The following is a 22193-nucleotide window of genomic DNA, read 5'->3' on the forward strand; positions in this document are numbered from 1 at the left end:
AGGTTGTTCCAAAGTGTCCCCAAGGTTCATACAAACACTCTAGAATGACTTTCGAGGTTGTCCCAAGGTGAACAAAGGTTCAAACAAACACGTTCGAATGACTTCCGAGGTTGTCCCAAGGTGTTCCAAGGTGTCCCCAAGGTTCATACAAACACTCTATAATGACTTCAGAGGTGGTCCCAAGGTGTCCCTAAGGTTCAAACAAACACTCTAGAATGACTTCAGAGGTTGTTCCAAGGTGTCCCCAAGGTTCATAGAAATACGCTAGAATGACTTCCGAGGTTGTCCCAAGGTGTTCCCAAGGTTCATACAAACACTCTAGAATGACTTTCGAGGTTGTCCCAAGGTTCATACAAACACTCTAGAATGACTTCCGAGGTTGTCCCAAGGTTCATACAAACTCTCTAAAATGACTTTCGAGGTTGTTCCAAGGTGTCCCCAAGGTTCATACAAACACTTTAGAATGACTTTCGAGGTTGTCCCAAGATGTCCCCAAGGTTCATACAAACACTCTAGAATGACTTCCGAGGTTGTCCCAAGGTGTTCCAAGGTTTCCCAAGGTTCATACAAACACTCTAGAATGACTTCAGAGGTTTTCCCAAGGTGTCCCCAAGGTTCATACAAGCAATCTAGAATGACTTCAGAGGTTGTCCCAAGGTGTCCCCAAGGTTCATACAAACACTCTAGAATGACTTCCGAGGTTATCCCAAGTTGACCCAAGGTTCATACAAAAACTGTAGAATGACTCTTGGGGTTGTTCCAAGGTGGCCCCAAGGTTCATACAAACCCTCTAGAATAACTTCCAAGTATGTCTTAAGGTGTCCCCAAGGTTCATACAAGCAATCTAGAATGACTACCGAAGTTGTCCCAAGATGTCCCCAAGGTTCATTCAAGCAATCTAGAATGACTTCAGAGGTTGTCCCAAGGTTTTCTAAGGTGTCCCAAGGTTCATACAAACACTCTAGAATGAAATCAGAGGTTGTCCCAAGGTGTCCCCAAGGTTTATACACACACTCTAGAATGACTTCCGAGGCTGTCCCAAGGTGTGTCCAAGGTTCATACAAGCAATCAAGAATGACTTCAGAGGTTGTCTTAAGGTGTTCCAAGGTGTCCCCAAGGTTCATACAAACACGTTAGAATGACTTCCAAGGTTGTCTCAAGGTGTCCCCAAGGTTCATACAAGCAATCTAGAATGACTTCAGAGGTTGTCCCAAGGTGTCCCCAAGGTTCATACAAACACTTTAGAATGACTTCCGAAGTTATCCCAAGTTGTCCCAAGGTTCATACAAACACTCTAGAATGACTTCCGATGTTGTCCCAAGGTGTTCCAAGGTGTCCCATAGGTTCATACAAACACTCTAGAATGACTTCAGAGGTTTTTCCAAGGTGTCCCCAAGGTTCATACAAGCAATCTAGAATGACTTCAGAGGTTGTCCCAAGGTGTCCCCAAGGTTCATACAAACACTCTAGAATGACATCCGATTTTGTCCCAAGGTGTCCCAAGGTGTCCCCAAGGTTCATAGAAGCAATTTAGAATGACTTCAGAGGTTGTCCCAAGGTGTCTCCAAGGTTCATACAAACACTGTAGAATGACTTCAGAGGTTGTCCCAAGGTGTCCTCAAGGTTCATAAAAACACTAGAGAATGACTTCCGAGGTTGTCCCAAGGTCTCCCAAGGTGTCCCCAAGGTTCATACAAGCAATCTAGAATGACTTCCAAAGTTGTCCCAGATGTTTCCAAGGTTCATACAAACACTCTAGAATGACTTTCGAGTTTGTCCCAAGGTTTCCCCAAGGTTCATACAAACACTCTAGAATGACTTCCGAGGTTGTACCAAGGTGTCCCAAGGTGTCCCCAAGGTTCATACAAGCAATCTAGAATTTTTCCGAGGTTGTCCCAAGGTGTTCAAAGGTGTCCCCAAGGTTCACATCAGCAATCTAGAATGACTTCAGAGGTTGTCCCAAGGTGTCCCCAAGGTTCATACAAACACTCTAGAATGATTTCCGAAGTTATCCCAAGGTGTTCCAAGGTTCATACAAACACTCTAGAATGACTTCAGAGGTTGTCCCAAGGTGTCCCCAAGGTTCATACAAACACTCTAGAATGACTTCCGAAATTATCCCAAGGTGTTCCAAGGTTCATACAAACACTCTAGAATGACTTCCGAGGTTGTCCCAAGGTGTGCCCAAGGTTCATACAAACACTCTAGAATGACTTCCGAGGTTGTCCCAAAGTGTCCCCAAGGTTCATACAAACACTCTAGAATGACTTCCGAAGTTATCCCAAGTGTTCCCAAGGTTCATACAAACACTCTAGAATGACTTTCGAGGTTGTCCCAAGGTGTCCCAAGGTGTCCCCAAGGTTCATACAACCAATCTAGAATGACTTCAGAGGTTGTCCCAAGGTGTCCCCAAGGTTCATACAAACACTCTAGAATGACTTCCGAAGTTATCGCAAGGTATTCCAAGGTTCATACAAACACTCTAGAATGACTTTCGAGGTTGTCCCAAGGTGTCCCCAAGGTTCATACAAGCACTCTAGAATGGCTTCCAAGGTTTTCCCAAGGTGTTCCCAAGGTTCATACAAACACTCTAGAATGACTTCCGAGGTTGTCCCAAGGTTCATACAAGCATTCCCAAGGTGTCATACCAAGGTGTCATCAAGGTTCATACAAACACTCTAGGATGACTTTCGAGGATGTCCCAAGGTGTGCCCAAGGTTCATACAAACACTCTAGAATGACTTCCGAGGTTGTCCCAAGGTGTGCCCAAGGTTCATACAAACACTCTAGAATGACTTCCGAGGTTGGCCCAAGGTGTCCCCAAGGTTCATACAAACACTCTAGAATGACTTCAGAGGTTGTCCCAAGGTGTCCCCAAGGTTCATACAAACACTCTAGAATGACTTCCGAGGTTGTCCCAAGGTGTCCCAAGGTGTCCCCAAGGTTCATACAATCACTCAAGAATGACTTCCGAGGTTGTCCCAAGGTGTCCCAAGGTGTCCCCAAGGTTCATACAAGCAATTTAGAATGACTTCCGAGGTTGTCCCAAGATGTCCCCAAGGTTCATAAAAACACTCTATAATGACTTCCGAGGTTGTCCTGAGGTGTTCCCAAGGTTCATACAAACACTCTTGAATGACGTTTAAGGATGTCCCAAGGTGTCCCCAAGGTTCATACGAACACTCTAGAATGACTTTCGAGGTTGTCCCAAGGTGTCCCCAAGGTTCATACAAACACTCTAGAATGACTTCCGAGGTTGTCTTAAGGTGTTCCAAGGTGTCCCCAAGGTTCATACAAACACGTTAGAATGACTTCCAAGGTTGTCTCAAGGTGTCCCCAAGGTTCATACAAGCAATCTAGAATGACTTCCGAGGTTGTCCCAAGGTGTCCCCAAGGTTCATACAAACACTTTAGAATGACTTCCGAAGTTATCCCAAGTTGTCCCAAGGTTCATACAAACACTCTAGAATGACTTCCGATGTTGTCCCAAGGTGTTCCAAGGTGTCCCATAGGTTCATACAAACACTCTAGAATGACTTCAGAGGTTTTTCCAAGGTGTCCCCAAGGTTCATACAAGCAATCTAGAATGACTTCAGAGGTTGTCCTGAAGTGTGCCCAAGGTTCATACAAACACTCCAGAATGACTTCCGAGGTTGTCCCAAGGTGTGCCCAAGGTTCATACAAACACTCTAGAATGACTTCCGCGGTTGTCCCAAGGTGTTCCCAAGGTTCATACAAACACTTTAGAATGACTTCCGAAGTTGTCCCAGATTTGCCTAAGGTTCATACAAAACTCTAGAATGACTTCTGGGGTTGTCTCAAGGTGTCCCCAAGGTTCATACAAACACTCTAGAATGACCGAAGCGGCATCGCTGAGAGAGAATTGAGCTTTTCCCGTTGTTACCCCCCCTGACATACCCACGAACGGTGTGTTTGTTTCTACGCGATGCGTTATTCTCTGTTGTTGTTGTTGCCTTTAACGCTGTTACCGCAAGAGCTTGAAGCAAGAAGCGTTTCACACCATCACCGTCTCACCCAAACATTGGTGTTGTGATGCGTTTATTTGTACCCCCACCCCTATGTTCTTCTTACCCGTACCGCGCACCCCATACATTCTGACTTAGCATTCAAAGCAAAGCGAAATGGTCTAACTGAATTTGGATAAGATGAGTGATGGATAATTCATTACGATTCGGATCACATATGTTAAAAACAAAATTAACAGAAACTTGAACTAAAATTTAATGAAAAAATTAAAGGTTTCTGGCATCGGTATAACATGGTATAATATAAAAAAAAATGATATTAACAACTTATATATAATATATATAATATATAATATATAATGTATGTACCACATAATATATATATATAATATATAATATAAATATATATATATATATATATATATATATATATATATATATATATATATATATATATATATATATATATATATATATATATATATATATATATATATATATCCGTCCATATAGTTATAGTAAGCGATGTATATATTTATTCAAATATATATTTATGTACATGTTACTTTTTTTGAATGTTTTTAACATGTTTTTTAAACAAACTTACATATTTATTTAAAAAAAACATTCTCTTGATGAATTGACAAATGAACAGAATAAATTGTCTGTTTTACTTAATTACACTCATATAGGGATAAAAAAATGTATTAATTTATTACACACGTGCATGTACATGCTTACTAGTTAGGTTATCATTGTACGTTAATGTAATATAATACATTTTAATCATTATTATGTTTATAATTATTTTTCTGATTATTAAAAAAACACTTATTGTTTTAATTTAAACCGCTTTAAAAATAACAATGTATATGATACAATTTGAACTCGCCAATTGCATTTATATCATATGTCTACAAAAAAAGATAGATTTTGTTTATTAAAAAGACATTTTTGATGCAACACGACTAATGTCTGCGTATTTTTTCATGTTTATTATTTTATATGTAGATTAACTGACTTTTTCTCATATTTATATGACCAACTCGGATTTTTTTGTATTCAATTGAAAAAGCAGACTTGCAATTGGCGAGGTTTGAATGTATTTTACTTCGTTACATGACAGCTCGCATATCTGTCAAGTTAGAAATGTAAACAAACACGGGCAACCGCCCGTAAAGATTGTGTGCAGAATAATCGTGAAATTTTATGTGAAAACTCGGGAAAAGGTAAGTGTTCTGTGCATATTTCAGTAAATAAACTATCTTTTAATGCTTGAACAAATTATTTCACAGGAAGAACATCATTTCATCCCGAAATTTGGCAACATTCGTCCGAGTATGATTGAGCAGCTGTGTGTGTGTGTGTATGCCGACGGAATACGACGCCGGTAAGATGAAATGTTTTACTTTATAAATCACAATGAATTGCAAAAATAATGCAAATTTAATGATATTGATCTTTGTTACAGTTTCTACATCAATCACTAAAGCCGGCTGTGATCGTGATCGGCTCATTCTCAACTGGACCAACACACCGGTCGTTGTGTATCTTCAAGCAAACCAACGTTGCCATACACCACAAAATAGCATGGAAAGGAAAGTATTATAAAATAATATCACATATGAAAGCATTCTAATCTTTCCTTGTTATTTTTCCACTGCAAACAGGACATTGGATCACCGCATCGACAAGTGGTTTTTATGTGCAAGTGTTGTTAAGAAGTGTGCTGTACGGTGTATTATGTGTTTTACTTTATTTGTATCGCTTTGCAAGTGGTACAATTAGTGCGTTTAATCGTTGTGATACAGCTAACTAAAGATTTACCCGAGCATTAGAAGCGGTAACAATAAATGTGCCTGACGCAGAGACAACGACGCCGTCGGCATCCGTTGATACCATCCAAAGTGATGGTTGAAATCGTATTTAAACGTGTAAAACCATGTATTGGGGCATGTAAGTATTGAATAATAGCTAAATAAAATACATTTTATCGTTGTACTGGACAATGTGCATCGAAATTTTAAAAAAGTGTGTGTGTTTTTGTTTTCATTCGAATACAGAACCCACAGCGTTATACTGTGGTTCGAGCACTCGCTAAGTACCGCTTGAGCTTTGAGCTTTCATTGAGCTTACATAGAATGTTACACGCTACCTGCTCACTAAGGACTGCTATCGAGCAGTGTTATGAGCAGGTAGCGAGCAGTAACGCCTCCATACCAAAATCGCGAAACGTAACGCTCCAATGCTATTTGGGGACTTATAAGGTTGTCCCAAGGTGTCCCCAAGGTTCATACAAACACTCTAGAATGACTTCCGAGGTTGTCCCAAAGTGTTCCCAAGGTTCATACAAACATTCTAAAATGACTTCCGAAGTTGTCCCTAGGTGTCCCCAAAGCTCATACAAACACTCTAGAAAACTTCCGAGGTTTTCCCAAGGTGTCCCCAAGGTTCATACAAACACTCTAGAATGACTTCAGAGGTTGTCCCAAGGTCTCCCAAGGTGTCCCCAAGGTTCATACAAGCAATCTAGAATGACTTCCGAGGTTGTCCATAGGTGTCCCCAAGGTTGATACAAACACTCTAGAATGACTTCCGAAGTTATACCAAGCTGTCCCAAGGTTCATACATACACTCTAGAATGCCTTCCGAGGTTGTCCCAAGGTGTCCCAAGGTTCATACATACACTTCAGAATGACTTCCGAGGTTGTCTCAAGGTGTCCCCAAGGTTCATACAAACACTCTAGAATGACTTCCAAGGTTGTCCCTAGGTGTCCTCAAGGTTCATATAAATACGCTAGAATGACTTCCGAGGTTGTCCCAAGGTGTTCCAAGGTGTCCCCAAGGTTCATACAAACAATCTAAAATGACTACTGAGGTTGTTCCAAGGTGTCCCCAAGGTTCATTGAAATAGTATAGAATGACTTCCGAGGTTGTCCCAAGGTGTGCCCAAGCTTCATACAAACACTTTAGAACGACTTCTGCGGTTGTCCCAAGGTGTTCCCAAGGTTCATAGAAATACTCTAGAATGACTTCCAAGGTTGTTCCAAGGTGTTCCCAAGGTTCATACAAACACTCTAGAATGACTTCCGAGGTTGTCCCAAAGTGTGCCCAAGGTTCATACAAACACTCTAGAATGACTTCCGAGGCTGTCCCAAGGTTCATACATGCATTCCCAAGGTGTCATACCAAGGTGTCCCCAAGGTTCATACAAACACTCTAGAATGACTTCCGAGGTTGTCCCAAGGTGTGCCCAAGGTTCATACAAACTCTCTAGAATGACTTTCGAGGTTGTCCCATGGGGTCCCCAAGGTTCATACAAACAATCTAGAATGACTTCCGAAGTTATCCTAAGTTGTCCCAAGGTTCATACAAACACTCTAGAATGACTTCTGAGGTTGTCCCAAGGTGTGCCCAAGGTTCATACAAACATTCTAAAATGACTTCCGAGGTTGTCCCAAGGTGTCCCCAAGGTTCATACAAGCAATCCAGAATGACTTCTGAGGTTGTCCCAAGGTGTCTCAAGGTGTCCCCAAGGTTCATACCAGCAATCTAGAATGACTTCAGAGGTTGTCCCAAGGTGTGCCCAAGGTTGATACAAACACTCTAGAATGACTTCCGAAGTTATACCAAGCTGTCCCAAGGTTCATACAAACACTCTAGAATGACTTCCGAGGTGGTTCCAAGGTGTCCCCAAGGTTCATACAAACAATCTAGAATGACTTCCGAGGTTGTTCCAAGGTGTCTCCAAGGTTAATACCAGCAATCTAGAATGACTTAAGAGGCTGTCCCAAGGTGTGCCCAAGGTTGATCCAAACACTCTAGAATGACTTCTGAGGTGGTTCAAAGGTGTCCCAAAGCTTCATACAAACACTCTAGAATGACTACCGAGGTTGTCCCAAGGTGTCCCAAGGTGTACCCAAGGTTCATACCAGCAATCTAAAATGACTTCAGAGGTTGTCCCAAGGTTCATACATGCATTCCAAAGGTGTCATACCAAGGTGTCCCCAAGGATCATACAAGCAATCTAGAATGACTTCCGAGGTTGTCCCAAGGTGTCCCAAGGTGTGTACAAGGTTCATACAAACAATCGAAAATGACTTCAGAGGTTGTCCCAAGGTGTCCCCAAGGCTCATACAAACACTCTAGTATGACTTCCGAGGTTGTCAAAAAGTGTCCCCAAGGTTCATACAAACACTCTAGAATGACTTCCGAGGTTGTCCCAAGGTGTGCTCAAGGTTCATACAAACTCTCTAGAATGACTTTCGAGGTTTTCCCATGGGGTCCCCAAGGTTCATACAAACACTCTAGAATGAATTCCGAGGTTGTCCCAAGGTGTGCCCAAGGTTCATACAAACATTCTTAAATGACTTCCGAGGTTGTCCCAAGGTGTCCCCAAGGTTCATACAAACACTCTAGAAAACTTCCAAGGTTGTCCCAAGGTGTGCCCAAGGTTCATACAAACACTCTAGAATGACTTCCGAGGTTGTCCCAAGGTGTGCTCAAGGTTCATACAAACACTCTAGAATGACTTTCGAGGTTGTCCCATGGGGTCCCCAAGGTTCATACAAACACTCTAGAATGACTTCCGAGGTTGTCCCAAGGTGTGCCCAAGGTTCATACAAACACTCTAGAATGACTTCCGAGGTTGTCCCAAGGAGGTTGTCCCAAGGTGTGCCCAAGGTTTATACAAACACTTTAGAATGACTTCCGAGGTTGCCCCAAGGTGTCCCCAAGGTTCATACAAGCAATCTAGAATGACTTCCGAGGTTGTCCCAAGGTGGTTCAAGTTGTCCTTAAGGTTCATACAAACACTCTAGAATGACTTCCAAGGTTGTCCCAAGGTGTCCCCAAGGTTCATACAAACACTCTAGAATGACTTCCGAGGTTGTCCCAAGGTGTTCCCAAGGTTCATACAAACACTCTAGAATGACTTCCGAGGTTGTCCCAAGGTGTCCCAAAGTTCATACAAACACTCTAGAATGACTTTCGAGGTTGTCTCAAGGTGTCCCCAAGCTTCATACAAACACTCTAGAATGACTTCCGAGGTTGTCCCAAGGTGTCCCAAGGTGTCCCCAAGGTTCATACAAGCAATTTAAAATGACTTCAGAGGTTGTCCCAAGGTGTCCCCAAGGTTGATATAAACACTCTAGAATGACTTCCGAAGTTATCCCAAGGTATCCCCAAGGTTCATACAAACACTCTAGAATGACTTCCGAGGTTGTCCCAAGGTGTGCCCAAGGTTCATACAAACACTCTAGAATGACTTTCGAGGTTGTCCCAAGGTGTCCCCAAAGTTCATACAAACACTCTAGAATGACTTCCGAGGTTGTCCCAAGGTGTCCCAAGCTTCGTACAAACACTCTAGAATGACTTCCGAGGTTGTCCCAAGGTGTCCCAAGATGTCCCCAAGGTTCATACAAGCAATCTAGAATGACTTCAGAGGTTGTCCCAAGGTGTCCCCAAGGTTGATACAAACACTCTAGAATGACTTCCGAAGTTATCCCAAGGTGTTCCAAGGTTCATACAAACACTCTAGAATGACTTTCGAGGTTGTCCCAAGGTGTCCCCAAGGTTCATACAAACACTCTAGAATGACTTCCGAAGTTATCCCAAGTTTTCCCAAGGTTCATACAAACACTCTAGAATGACTTTCGAGGTTGTCCCAAGGTGTCCCCAAGGTTCATACAAACACTCTAGAATGACTTCCGAGGTTGTCCCAAGGTGTCCCAAGGTGTCCCCAAGGTTCATACAAGCAATCTAGAATAACTTCAGAGGTTGTCGCAAGGTGTCCCCAAGGTTCATACAAACACTCTAGAATGACTTCCGAGGTTGTCCCAAGGTGTCCCAAGGTTCATACAAACACTCTAGAATGGCTTCCGAGGTTTTCCCAAGGTGTTCCCAAGGTTCATACAAACACTCTAGAATGACTTCCGAGGTTGTCCCAAGGTTCATACAAGCATTCCCAAGGTGTCATACCAAGGTGTCCTCAAGGTTCATACAAGCTATCTAAAATGACTTCAGAGGTTGTCCCCAGGTGTCCGCAAAGTTGATACAAACGATATAGAATGACTTTCGAGGATGTCCCAAGGTCTCCCCAAGGTTGATACAAACACTCTAGAATGAATTCCGAGGTTGTCCAAAGGTGTCCCCAAGGTTCATACAAACACTCTTGAATTAATTTCGAGGTTGTCCTGAGGTTTCTCCAAGGTTCATACAAACACTCTAGAATGACTTCCGAGGTTGCCCCAAGGTGTTCCCAAGGTTCATACAAACACTCTAGAATGACTTCCGAGTTTGTCCCAAGGTGTTCTAAGGTAACCCCAAGGTTCATACAAATACTCTAGAATGACTTTAGAGGTTGACCCAAGGTGTCCCCAAGGTTCATACAAACACTCTAGAATGACTTCAGAGGTTGTCCTGAAGTGTGCCCAAGGTTCATACAAACACGTTAGAATGACTTCCGCGGTTGTCCCAAGGTGTCCTCAAGGTTCATAGAAATACGCTAGAATGACTTCAGAGGTTGTCCCAAGGTGTCTCCAAGGTTCATACAAGCAATCTAGAATGACTTCTGAGGTTGTTCAAAGGTGTCCCCAAGGTTCATACAAACTCTCTAGAATTACTTCTAAGGTTGTTCCAAGGTGTCCCCAAGGTTGATACAAACACTCTAGAATGACTTCCGAGGTTGTCCCAAGGTGTGCCCAAGGTTCATACAAACACTCTAGAATGACTTCCGCGGTTGTCCCAAGGTGTCCCAAGGTGTCCCCAAGGTTCATACAAGCAATCTAGAATGACTTCCGAGGTTGTCCCAAGGTGTGCCCAAGGTTCATACAAACACTCAAGAATGACTTCCGAGGTTGTCCCAAGGTGTCCCAAGGTGTCCCCAAGGTTCATACAAGCACTCTCGAATGACTTCCGAGGTTGTCCCAAGATGTCCCAAAAGTTCATAAAAACACTCTATAATGAATTCCGAGGTTGTCCTGAGGTGTCCCCAAGGTTCATACAAACACTCTAGAATGACTTTCGAGGTTGCCCCAAGGTGTCACCAAGGTTCATACAAACTCTATAGAATGACTTCCGAGGTTGTCCCAAGGTGTTCTAAGATGTCCCCAAGGTTCATACAAACACTCTAGAATGACTTCCGAGGTTGTCCCGAGTTGTCCCCAAGGTTCATACAAACACTCTAGAATGACTTCAGAGGTTGTCCTGAGGTGTTCATAGTTCATGTGCCCAAAGTTCATACAAACACGTTAGAATGACTTCCGAGGTTGTCTCAAGGTGTCCTCAAGGTTTATATAAATACGCTAGAATGACATCAGAGGTTGTCCCAAGGTGTCCCCAAGGTTCATACAAACACTCTAGAATGACTTCAGAGGTTGTCCCAAGGTCCCAAAGGTTCATCAAAACACTCTAGAATGACATCAGAGGTGGTCCCAAGGTGTTCCCAAGGTTCATACAAACACTCTAGAATGACTTCCAAAGTTGTCCCAGATGTGCCCAAGGTTCATACAAACACTCTAGAATGACTTTCGAGTTTGTCCCAAGGTGTCCCCAAGGTTCATACAAACACTCTAGAATGACTTCTGAGGTTGTTCCAAGGTGTCCCAAGGTTCATACAATACTCTAGAATGACTTTCGAAGTTGTCCCAAGGTGTCCCCAAGGTTCATACAAACACTCTAGAATGACTTCCGAGGTTGTCCCAAGGTGTCCCCAAGGTTCATACAAACACTCTAGAATGACTTCCGAGGTTGTCCCAAGGTGTTCCAAGGTGTCCCCAAGGTTCATACAAGCAATTTAGAATGACTTCCGAGGTTGTCCCAAGGTGTCCCCAAGGTTCATAAAAACACCCTATAATGTCTTCCGAAGTTATCGAAAGTTGTTCTAAGGTTCATACAAACACTCTAGAATGACTTCCGAGGTTGTCCCAAGGTGTTCCCAAGGTTCATACAAACACTCAAGAATGACTTCCGAGGTTGTCCCAAGGTGTTCCAAGGTGTCCTCAAGGTTCATACAAGCAATCTAGAATGACTTCCGAGGTTATCCCAAGGTGTCCCCAAGGTTGATACAAACACTCTAGAATGACTTCAGAGGTTGTCGCAAGGTGTCCCCAAGGTTCATAAAAACACTCTAGAATGACTTCCGAGGTTGTCTCAAGGTGTCCCAAGGATCATACAAACACTCTAGAATGGCTTCCGAGGTTGTCCCAAGGTGTTCCCAAGGTTCATACAAACACTCTAGACTGACTTCCGAGGTTGTCCTAAGGTGTTCCAACGTGTCCCCAAGGTTCATACAAGCAATCTAGAATGACTTCAGAGGTTGTCCCAAGGTGTCCCCAAGGTTCATAAAAACACCCTATAATGTCTTCCGAAGTTATCGAAAGTTGTTCTAAGGTTCATACAAACACTCTAGAATGACTTCCGAGGTTGTCCCAAGGTGTCCCCAAGGTTCATACAAACACTCTAGAATGACTTCCGAGGTTGTCCCAAGGTGTTCCAAGGTGTCCCCAAGGTTCATACAAGCAATTTAGAATGACTTCCGAGGTTGTCCCAAGGTGTCCCCAAGGTTCATAAAAACACCCTATAATGTCTTCCGAAGTTATCGAAAGTTGTTCTAAGGTTCATACAAACACTCTAGAATGACTTCCGAGGTTGTCCCAAGGTGTCCCCAAGGTTCATACAAACACTCTAGAATGACTTCCGAGGTTGTCCCAAGGTGTTCCAACGTGTCCCCAAGGTTCATACAAGCAATCTAGAATGACTTCAGAGGTTGTCCCAAGGTGTCCCCAAGGTTGATACAAACACTCTAGAATGCCTTCAGAGGTTGTCGCAAGGTGTCCCCAAGGTTCATAAAAACACTCTAGAATGACTTCCGAGGTTGCCCCAAGGTGTTCCCAAGGTTCATACAAACACTCTAGAATGACTTCCGAGGTTGTCCCAAGGTGTTCTAAGGTGTCCCCAAGGTTCATACAAACACTCTAGAATGACTTCCGAGGTTGTCCCGAGTTGTCCCCAAGGTTCATACAAACATTCTAGCATGACTTCAGAGGTTGTCCCACGGTGTTCCAAGGTTTCCCCAAGGTTCATACAAACACTCTAGAATGACTTCCGAGGTTGTCCCAAGGTGTCCCCAAGGTTCATACAAACACTTTAGAATGACTTCCGAAATTATCCCAATTTGTCCCAAGGTTCATACAAAAACTGTAGAATGACTTCTGGGGTTGTTCCAAGGTGTTCCCAAGGTTCATACAAACACTCTAGAATGACTTCCGAGGTTGTCCCGAGGTGTGCCCAAGGTTCATACAAACACTCTAGAATGACTTCAGAGGTTGTCCCAAGGTGTCCCCAAGGTTCACACAAACACTCTAGAATGACTTTCAAGGATGTCCCAAGGTGTCCCCAAGGTTCATACAAACACTCTAGAATGACTTTCGAGGTTGTCCCAAGGTGTTCCAAGGTGTCCCCAAGGTTCATACAAACACGTTAGAATGACTTCCGACGTTGTCCCAAGGTATCCTCAAGGTTCATAGAAATACGCTAGAATGACTTCAGAGGTTGTCCCAAGGTGTCCCCAAGGTTCATACAAACACTCTAGAATGACTTCCGAGGTTGTCATGAGGTGTCCCCAAGGCTCATACAAATTCTCTATAATGACTTCCGAAGTTGTCCCAGATGTGCCCAAGGTTCATACAAACACTCTAGAATGACTTCCTAGGTTGTCCCAAGGTGTCCCCAAGGTTCATACAAACACTCTAGAATGACTTCCGCGGTTGTCCAAAGGTGTTCCCAAGGTTCATACAAACACTCTAGAATGACTTCCGAGGTTGTCCCAGATGTGCCCAAGGTTCATACAAACACTCTAGAATGACTTCCTAGCTTGTCCCAAGGTGTCCCCAAGGTTCATACAAACATTCTAGAATGACTTTCGAGGTTGTCCCAAGGTGTCCCCAAGGTTCATACAAACACTCTAGAATGACTTCCGAGGCTGTCCCAAGGTGTTCCAAGGTGTCCCCAAGGTTCATACAAACACGTTAGAATAACTTCAGAGGTTGTCCCAAAGTGTCCCCAAGGTTCATACAAACACTCAAGAATGACTTTCGAGGTTGTCCCAAGGTGTCCCCAAGGTTCATACAAACACTTTAGAATGACTTTCGATGTTGTCCCAAGGTGTCCCCAAGGTTCATACAAACACTCTAGAATGACTTCCGAGGTTGTCCCAAGGTGTTCCAAGGTGTCCCCAAGGTTGATACAAACACTCTAGAATGACTTCAGAGGTTTTCTCAAGGTGTCCCCAAGGTTCATACAAGCAATCTAGAATGACTTTAGAGGTTTTCCCAAGGTTCATACAAACACTCTAGAATGACTTCCGAAGTTATCCCAAATTGTCCCAAGGTTCTTACAAAAACTGTAGAATGACTTCTGGGGTTGTTCCAAGGTGTTCCAAAGGTTCATACAAACACTCTAGAATGACTTCCGAGGTTGTCCCAAAGTGTCCCCAAGGTTCATACAAACACTCTAGAATGACTTCCGAGGTTGTCCCAAGGTGTTCTAAGGTGTCCCCAAGGTTCATACAAACACTCTAGAATGACTTCCGAGGTTGTCCCGAGGAGTCCCCAAGGTTCATACAAACACTCTAGAATGACTTCAGAGGTTGTTCTGAGGTGTGCCCAAGGTTCATACAAACACGTTAGAATGACTTCCGAGGTTGTCTCAAGGTGTCCTCAAGGTTCATAGAAATACGCTAGAATGACTTCAGCGGTTGTCCAAAGGTGTCCCCAAGGTTCATACAAACACTTTAGAATGACTTCCGAAGTTATCCCAAGTTGTCTCATGGTCCATACAAAACTGTAGAATGACTTCTGGGGTTGTCCCAAGGTGTTCCCAAGGTTCATACAAACACTCTAGAATGACTTCCGAGGTTGTCCCAGATGTGCCCAAGGTTCATACAAACACTCTAGAATGACTTCCTAGCTTGTCCCAAGGTGTCCCCAAGGTTCATACAAACATTCTAGAATGACTTTCGAGGTTGTCCCAAGGTGTCCCCAAGGTTCATACAAACACTCTAGAATGACTTTCGAGGTTGTCCCAAGGTGTTCCAAGGTGTCCCCAAGGTTCATACAAACACTCTAGAATGACTTCAGCGGTTTTCCCAAGGTGTCCCCAAGGTTCATACAAGCAATCTAGAATGACTTCAGAGGTTGTCCCAAGGTGTCCCCAAGGTTCATACAAACACTTTAGAATGACTTTCGAGGTTCTCCCAAGGTGTCCCCAAGGTTCATACAAACACTCTAGAATGACTTCCGAGGTTGTCCCAAGGTGTTCCAAGGTGTCCCCAAGGTTCATACAAACAATCTAGAATGACTTCAGAGGTTTTCCCAAGGTGTCCCCAAGGTTCATACAAGCAATCTAGAATGACTTCAGAGGTTGTCCCAAGGTGTCCCCAAGGTTCATACAAACACTTGAGAATGACTTCCGAAATTATCCCAATTTGTCCCAAGGTTCATACAAAACTGTAGAATGACTTCTGGGGTTGTCCCAAGGTGTTCCCAAGGTTCATACAAACACTCTAGAATGACTTCCGAGGTTGTCCCAAAGTGTCCCCAAGGTTCATACAAACACTCTAGAATGACTTCCGAGGTTGTCCCAATGAGTTCCAAGGTGTCCCCAAGGTTCATCAAAAGACTCTAGAATGACATCAGAGGTGGTCCCAAGGTGTCCCCAAGGTTCATACAAACACTCTAGTATGACTTCCGAGGTTGTCTTAAGGTGTCCCCAAGATTCATACAAACACTCTAGAATTACTTTCGACGTTGTCCCAAGGTGTCTCCAAGGTTCATACAAACACTCTAGAATGACTTCCGAGGTTGTCCCAAGGCGTCACCAAGGTTCATACAAACACTCTAGAATGACTTCCGAGGTTGTCCCAAGGTGTTCCAAGGTGTCCCCAAGGTTCATACAAACACTCTAGAATGACTTCCGAGGTTGTCCCGAGTTTTCCCCAAGGTTCATACAAACACTCTAGAATGACTTCAGAGGTTGTCCCAGATGTGCCCAAGGTTCATAGAAACACTCTAGAATGACTTTCGAGTTTGTCCCAAGGTTTCCCCAAGGTTCATACAAACACTCTAGAATGACTTCCGAGGTTGTCCCAAGGTGTCCCCAAGGTTCATACAAACACTCTAGAATGACTTGCGAGGTTGTCCCAAGGTGTCCCCAAGGTTCATACAAACACTCTAGAATGACTTCAGAGGTTGTCTCAAGGTGTCCCAAGGTGTCCCCAAGGTTCATACAAGCAATCTAGAATGACTTCAGAGGTTGTCCCAAGTTGTCCCAAGGCTCATACAAGCAATCTAGAATGACTTCCGAGGTTGTCCCAAGGTGTCCCCAAGGTTCAAACAAACACTCTAGAATGACTTCCGAGGTTGTCCCAAGGTGTTCCCAAGGTTCATACAAACACTCTAGAATGACTTCCGAGGTTGTCCCAAGGTGTCCCCAAGGTTCATAGAAATACTCTAGAACGACTTCCGTGGTTGTCCCAAGTTGTCCCAAGGTTCATACAAACACTCTAGAATGACTTCCGAGGTTGTCCCAAGGTGTCCCCAAGGTTCAAACAAACACTCTAGAATGACTTCCGAGGTTGTCCCAAGGTGTTCCCAAGGTTCATACAAACACTCTAGAATGACTTCCGAGGTTGTCCCAAGGTGTCCCCAAGGTTCATACAAACACTATAGAATGACTTTCGAGGTTGTCCCAAGGTGTTCCAAGGTGTCCCCAAGGTTCGTACAAACAATCTAGAATGACTTCAGAGGTTTTCCCAAGGTGTCCCCAAGGTTCATACAAACACTCTAGAATGACTTCCGAGGTTGTCCCAAGGTGTCCCCAAGGTTCATACAAACACTCTAGAATGACTTCCGAGGTTGTCTCAAGGTGTCCCCAAGGTTCATACAAACACTATAGAATGACTTTCGAGGTTGTCCCAAGGTGTTCCAAGGTGTCCCCAAGGTTCGTACAAACAATCTAGAATGACTTCAGAGGTTGTCCCAAGGTGTTCCCAAGGGTCATACAAACACTCTAGAATGACTTCCGAGGTTGTCCCAAAGTGTCCCCAAGGTTCATACAAACACTCTAGAATGACTTCCGTGGTTGTCCCAAGGAGTTCCAAGGTGTCCCCAAGGTTCATCAAAAGACTCAAGAATGACATCAGAGTTGGTCCCAAGGTGTCCCCAAGGTTCATACAAACACTCTAGTATGACTTCCGAGGTTGTCTTAAGGTGTCCCCAAGGTTCATACAAACACTCTAGAATTACTTTCGAGGTTGTCCTGAGGTGTCTCCAAGGTTCATACAAACACTCTAGAATGACTTCCGAGGTTGCCCCAAGGTGTCACCAAGGTTCATACAAACACTCTAGAATGACTTCCGAGGTTGTCCCAAGGTGTACTAAGGTGTCCCCAAGGTTCATACAAACACTCTAGAATGACTTCCGAGGTTGTCCCGAGTTGTCCCCAAGGTTCATACAAACACTCTAGAATGACTTCAGAGGTTTTCCCAGATGTGCCCAAGGTTCATACAAACACTCTAGAATGACTTTCGAGTTTGTCCCAAAGTTTCCCCAAGGTTCATACAAACACTCTAGAATGACTTCCGAGGTTGTCCCAAGGTGTCCCCAAGGTTCATACAAATACTCTAGAATGACTTTCGAGGTTGTCCCAAGGTGTCCCAAGGTGTCCCCAAGGTTCATACAAGCAATCCAGAATGACTTCAGAGGTTGTCCCAGATGTGCCCAAGGTTCATACAAACACTCTAGAATGACTTCCTAGCTTGTCCCAAGGTGTCCCCAAGGTTCATACAAACACTCTAGAATGACTTTCGAGGTTGTCCCAAGGTGTCCCCAAGGTTCATACAAACACTCTAGAATGACTTCCGAGGCTGTCCCAAGGTGTTCCAAGGTGTCCCCAAGGTTCATACAAACACGTTAGAATGACTTCAGAGGTTGTCCCAAAGTGTCCCCAAGGTTCATACAAACACTCAAGAATGACTTTCGAGGTTGTCCCAAGGTCTCCCCAAGGTTCATACAAACACTCTAGAATGGCTTCCGAAGTAATCCCAAGTTGTCCTATGGTTCATACAAACACTCTAGAATGACTTCCGAGGTTGTCCCAAGGTGTTCCTAGGTGTCCCCAAGGTTCATACAAACTCCCTAGAATGACTTACGAGGTTGTCCCAAGGTGTCCCCAAGGTTTATACAAGCAATCTAGAATGACTTTCGAGGTTGTCCCAAGGTGTCCCCAAGGTTCATACAAACACTTTAGAATGACTTTCGATGTTGTCCCAAGGTGTCCCCAAGGTTCATACAAACACTCTAGAATGACTTCCGAGGTTGTCCCAAGGTGTTCCAAGGTGTCCCCAAGGTTCATACAAACACTCTAGAATGACTTCAGAGGTTTTCTCAAGGTGTCCCCAAGGTTCATACAAGCAATCTAGAATGACTTTAGAGGTTTTCCCAAGGTTCATACAAACACTCTAGAATGACTTCCGAAGTTATCCCAAATTGTCCCAAGGTTCTTACAAAAACTGTAGAATGACTTCTGGGGTTGTTCCAATGTGTTCCCAAGGTTCATACAAACACTCTAGAATGACTTCCGAGGTTGTCCCAAAGTGTCCCCAAGGTTCATACAAACACTCTAGAATGACTTCCGAGGTTGTCCCAAGGTGTTCTAAGGTGTCCCCAAGGTTCATACAAACACTCTAGAATGACTTCCGAGGTTGTCCCGAGTTGTCCCCAAGGTTCATACAAACACTCTAGAATGACTTCAGAGGTTGTTCTGAGGTGTGCCCAAGGTTCATACAAACACGTTAGAATGACTTCCGAGGTTGTCTCAAGGTGTCCTCAAGGTTCATAGAAATACGCTAGAATGACTTCAGCGGTTGTCCAAAGGTGTCCCCAAGGTTCATACAAACACTTTAGAATGACTTACGAAGTTATCCCAAGTTGTCCCATGGTTCATACAAACACTCTAGAATGACTTCCGAGGTTGTCCCAAGGTGTTCCAAGGTGTCCCCAAGGTTCATACAAACACTCTAGAATGACTTCAGCGGTTTTCCCAAGGTGTGCCCAAGGTTCATACAAACAATCTAAAATGACTACTGAGGTTGTTCCAAGGTGTCCCCAAGGTTCATTGAAATAGTATAGAATGACTTCCGAGGTTGTCCCAAGGTGTGCCCAAGCTTCATACAAACACTTTAGAACGACTTCTGCGGTTGTCCCAAGGTGTTCCCAAGGTTCATAGAAATACTCTAGAATGACTTCCAAGGTTGTTCCAAGGTGTTCCCAAGGTTCATACAAACACTCTAGAATGACTTCCGAGGTTGTCCCAAAGTGTGCCCAAGGTTCATACAAACACTCTAGAATGACTTCCGAGGCTGTCCCAAGGTTCATACATGCATTCCCAAGGTGTCATACCAAGGTGTCCCCAAGGTTCATACAAACACTCTAGAATGACTTCCGAGGTTGTCCCAAGGTGTGCCCAAGGTTCATACAAACTCTCTAGAATGACTTTCGAGGTTGTCCCATGGGGTCCCCAAGGTTCATACAAACAATCTAGAATGACTTCCGAAGTTATCCTAAGTTGTCCCAAGGTTCATACAAACACTCTAGAATGACTTCTGAGGTTGTCCCAAGGTGTGCCCAAGGTTCATACAAACATTCTAAAATGACTTCCGAGGTTGTCCCAAGGTGTCCCCAAGGTTCATACAAGCAATCCAGAATGACTTCTGAGGTTGTCCCAAGGTGTCTCAAGGTGTCCCCAAGGTTCATACCAGCAATCTAGAATGACTTCAGAGGTTGTCCCAAGGTGTGCCCAAGGTTGATACAAACACTCTAGAATGACTTCCGAAGTTATACCAAGCTGTCCCAAGGTTCATACAAACACTCTAGAATGACTTCCGAGGTTGTTCCAAGGTGTCCCAAAGCTTCATACAAACACTCTAGAATGACTACCGAGGTTGTCCCAAGGTGTCCCAAGGTGTACCCAAGGTTCATACCAGCAATCTAAAATGACTTCAGAGGTTGTCCCAAGGTTCATACATGCATTCCAAAGGTGTCATACCAAGGTGTCCCCAAGGATCATACAAGCAATCTAGAATGACTTCCGAGGTTGTCCCAAGGTGTCCCAAGGTGTGTACAAGGTTCATACAAACAATCGAAAATGACTTCAGAGGTTGTCCCAAGGTGTCCCCAAGGCTCATACAAACACTCTAGTATGACTTCCGAGGTTGTCAAAAAGTGTCCCCAAGGTTCATACAAACAATCTAGAATGACTTCCGAGGTTGTTCCAAGGTGTCTCCAAGGTTAATACCAGCAATCTAGAATGACTTAAGAGGCTGTCCCAAGGTGTGCCCAAGGTTGATCCAAACACTCTAGAATGACTTCTGAGGTGGTTCAAAGGTGTCCCAAAGCTTCATACAAACACTCTAGAATGACTACCGAGGTTGTCCCAAGGTGTCCCAAGGTGTACCCAAGGTTCATACCAGCAATCTAAAATGACTTCAGAGGTTGTCCCAAGGTTCATACATGCATTCCAAAGGTGTCATACCAAGGTGTCCCCAAGGATCATACAAGCAATCTAGAATGACTTCCGAGGTTGTCCCAAGGTGTCCCAAGGTGTGTACAAGGTTCATACAAACAATCGAAAATGACTTCAGAGGTTGTCCCAAGGTGTCCCCAAGGCTCATACAAACACTCTAGTATGACTTCCGAGGTTGTCAAAAAGTGTCCCCAAGGTTCATACAAACAATCTAGAATGACTTCCGAGGTTGTTCCAAGGTGTCTCCAAGGTTAATACCAGCAATCTAGAATGACTTAAGAGGCTGTCCCAAGGTGTGCCCAAGGTTGATCCAAACACTCTAGAATGACTTCTGAGGTGGTTCAAAGGTGTCCCAAAGCTTCATACAAACACTCTAGAATGACTACCGAGGTTGTCCCAAGGTGTCCCAAGGTGTACCCAAGGTTCATACCAGCAATCTAAAATGACTTCAGAGGTTGTCCCAAGGTTCATACATGCATTCCAAAGGTGTCATACCAAGGTGTCCCCAAGGATCATACAAGCAATCTAGAATGACTTCCGAGGTTGTTCCAAGGTGTCCCAAAGCTTCATACAAACACTCTAGAATGACTACCGAGGTTGTCCCAAGGTGTCCCAAGGTGTACCCAAGGTTCATACCAGCAATCTAAAATGACTTCAGAGGTTGTCCCAAGGTTCATACATGCATTCCAAAGGTGTCATACCAAGGTGTCCCCAAGGATCATACAAGCAATCTAGAATGACTTCCGAGGTTGTCCCAAGGTGTCCCAAGGTGTGTACAAGGTTCATACAAACAATCGAAAATGACTTCAGAGGTTGTCCCAAGGTGTCCCCAAGGCTCATACAAACACTCTAGTATGACTTCCGAGGTTGTCAAAAAGTGTCCCCAAGGTTCATACAAACAATCTAGAATGACTTCCGAGGTTGTTCCAAGGTGTCTCCAAGGTTAATACCAGCAATCTAGAATGACTTAAGAGGCTGTCCCAAGGTGTGCCCAAGGTTGATCCAAACACTCTAGAATGACTTCTGAGGTGGTTCAAAGGTGTCCCAAAGCTTCATACAAACACTCTAGAATGACTTCCGAGGTTGTCCCAAGGTGTTCCCAAGGTTCATACAAACACTCTAGAATGACTTCCGAGGTTGTCCCAAGGTGTACCCAAGGTTCATACCAGCAATCTAAAATGACTTCAGAGGTTGTCCCAAGGTTCATACATGCATTCCAAAGGTGTCATACCAAGGTGTCCCCAAGGATCATACAAGCAATCTAGAATGACTTCCGAGGTTGTCCCAAGGTGTCCCAAGGTGTACCCAAGGTTCATACCAGCAATCGAAAATGACTTCAGAGGTTGTCCCAAGGTGTCCCCAAGGCTCATACAAACACTCTAGTATGACTTCCGAGGTTGTCAAAAAGTGTCCCCAAGGTTCATACAAACACTCTAGAATGACTTCCGAGGTTGTCCCAAGGTGTGCTCAAGGTTCATACAAACTCTCTAGAATGACTTTCGAGGTTTTCCCATGGGGTCCCCAAGGTTCATACAAACACTCTAGAATGACTTCCGAGGTTGTCCCAAGGTGTGCCCAAGGTTCATACAAACACTCTAGAATGACTTCCGAGGTTGTCCCAAGGAG

The 22193-nt window shown here is 44.0% G+C and overlaps 1 long non-coding RNA gene across 1 annotated transcript; it reads left to right on the forward strand.

The window, feature by feature from the left end:
* Positions 1-5118: 5118 nt before the first annotated feature.
* On the forward strand, positions 5119-6199 carry LOC133395017 (uncharacterized). The gene is made up of 3 exons (XR_009767131.1): positions 5119-5215; positions 5282-5376; positions 5458-6199. It is a non-coding gene; the product is annotated as an uncharacterized LOC133395017 (long non-coding RNA).
* The last annotated feature ends 15994 nt before the right edge of the window (positions 6200-22193 follow it).

Source organism: Anopheles gambiae, unplaced genomic scaffold (assembly GCF_943734735.2).
Source record: "Anopheles gambiae unplaced genomic scaffold, idAnoGambNW_F1_1 scaffold_12, whole genome shotgun sequence".
NCBI classification, from domain to species: Eukaryota; Metazoa; Arthropoda; class Insecta; order Diptera; family Culicidae; genus Anopheles; species Anopheles gambiae.